At 34.6% G+C, this 2,600-nt stretch overlaps 1 non-coding gene across 1 annotated transcript; it reads right to left on the reverse strand.

The window, feature by feature from the left end:
- Positions 1 to 72, reverse strand: TRNAD-GUC (transfer RNA aspartic acid (anticodon GUC)). Its single transcript has one exon. It is a non-coding gene; the product is annotated as a tRNA-Asp (tRNA).
- Between the last annotated feature and the right edge of the window lie 2,528 nt (positions 73 to 2,600).

The raw sequence follows: 2,600 nt of genomic DNA on the forward strand, positions 1-2,600 counted from the left end.
CTCCCCGTCGGGGAATTGAACCCCGGTCTCCCGCGTGACAGGCGGGGATACTCACCACTATACTAACGAGGACTCACTTGGTCAATTTTTGGCAAAATTTGATCAAAAAATAAACCCAAAAAACATGTCATGGTTAGCTATCGAAATGTGTATGTCATTGGCCAAAGAGATTATATGCTACATTTTTTCAAGCTTATTTTAAACCCTAAAGAAATATTTAACCTATTATTTGGAAAATGAAAAGTCAGTAATATTGACAACATAATTTTACTCTTGCAATGCATAGCACTCTAAAGTCTTTTCTCCTGCTCTAACCAAGCAGTGTATTGAATCACTATTTATTACTTTGATAAATATACCCAAAACCAGGTCATGGGGACCTCGTAAATTCTACTTGTAGCACTGGCCATGAAGCTTACATGCAAGATTTTTTCAAGTTGACATAAACCCTGGATTCAATTTAGATAAGGCATTTTTGTTATCTCAATGAAACAAAGTGAAACAGCATGCAAAAAAAGCGATTGAAAGTTCAAAACTCCCCGTCGAGAAATCAAACCCAGGTCCTCTGCAGGTCAGGCGGGGATACTTCACACTATACTAACGAGGACTTACTTGGTCAATTTTTGGCAAAATATGATAAAAAAATATACCCAAAAAACATGTCATGGTTAGCGATCGAAATGTGTATGTCATTGGCCAAAGAGATTATATGCTACATTTTTTCAAGCTAATTTAATACCATAAAGAAATATTGAACCTATTATTTGGCAAATGAAAAGTCAGTAATATTGACAACATAATTTTACTCTTGCAATGCATAGCACTCTAAAGTCTTTTCTCCTGCACTAACCAAGCAGTGTATTGAATCACTATTTATTACTTTGATAAATATATCCAAAACCAGGTAATGGTGACCTCACAAATTGTACTTGAAGCACTGGCCATGAAGCTTACATGCAAGATTTTTTCAAATTGACATAAACCCTGGATTCAATTTAGATAAAGCATTTTTGTTATCTCAATGAAACAAAGTGAAACAGCATGCAAAAAAAATAGATTAAACGTTCAAAACTCCCCGTCGGGGAATTGAACCCCAGCCTCCCACATGACAGGCGGAAACACTTCACACTATACTAACGAGGACTTACTTGGTCAATTTTTGGCAAAATAATATCAAAAAATATACCCAAAAAACATGTCATGGTTAGCTATCGAAATTTGTATGTCATTGGCCAAAGAGATTATATGCTACATTTTTTCAAGCTAATTTAAAACCCTAAAGAAATATTTAACCTAGTATTTGGAAAATGAAAAGTCAGTAATATTGAAAACATAATTTTACTCTTGCAATGCATAGCACTCTAAAGTCTTTTCTCCTGCTCTAACCAAGCAGTGTATTGAATCACTATTTATTACTTTGATAAATATACCCAAAACCAGGTCATGGTGACCTCACAAATTGTACTTGTAGCACTGGCCATGAAGCTTACATGCAAGATTTTTTCAAGTTGACATAAACCCTGGATTTAATTTAGATAAGGCATTTTTGTTATCTCAATGAAACAAAGTGAAACAGCATGCAAAAAAAGAGATTGAAAGTTCAAAACTCCCAGTCGAGAAATCAAACCCCGGTCTCCCTCAGGTCAGGCGGGGATACTTCACACTATACTAACGAGGACTTACTTGGTCAATTTTTGGCAAAATATGATCAAAAAATATTCCCAAAAAACATGTCATGGTTAGCTATCGAAATGTGTATGTCATTGGCCAAAGAGATTATATGCTACATTTTTTCAAGCTAATTTAAAACCCTAAAGAAATATTTAACCTATTATTTGGAAAATGAAAAGTCAGTAATATTGACAACATAATTTTACTCTTGCAATCCATTGCACTCTAAAGTATTTTCTCCTGCTCTAACCAAGCAGTGTATTGAATCACTATTTATTACTTTGATAAATATACCTAAAGCCAGGTCATGGGGTCCTCGTAAATTCTACTTGTAGTACTGGCCATGAAGCTTACATGGAAGATTTTTTTCAAGTTGACATAATCCCTGGATTCAATTTAGATAAGGCATTTTTGTTATCTCAATGAAACAAAGTGAAACAGCATGCAAAAAAAATAGATTAAAAGTTCAAAACTCCCCGTCGGGGAATTGAACCCCAGCCTCCCGCATGACAGGCGGAATCACTTCACACTATACTAACGAGGACTTACTTGGTCAATTTTTGGCAAAATAATATCAAAAAATATACCCAAAAAACATGTCATGGTTAGCTATCGAAATTTGTATGTCATTGGCCAAAGAGATTATATGCTACATTTTTTCAAGCTAATTTAAAACCCTAAAGAAATATTTAACCTATTATTTGGAAAATGAAAAGTCAGTAATATTGACAACATAATTTTACTCTTGCAATGCATAGCACTCTAAAGTCTTTTCTCCTGCTCTAACCAAGCAGTGTATTGAATCACTATTTATTACTTTGATAAATATACCCAAAACCAGGTCATGGTGACCTCACAAATTCTACTTGTAGCACTGGCCATGAAGCTTACATGCAAGATTTTTTCAAGTTGACAGAAACCCTGGATTC

This window comes from Taudactylus pleione, unplaced genomic scaffold (assembly GCF_031769625.1).
Source record: "Taudactylus pleione unplaced genomic scaffold, aTauple2 ptg000117l, whole genome shotgun sequence".
NCBI classification, from domain to species: Eukaryota; Metazoa; Chordata; class Amphibia; order Anura; family Myobatrachidae; genus Taudactylus; species Taudactylus pleione.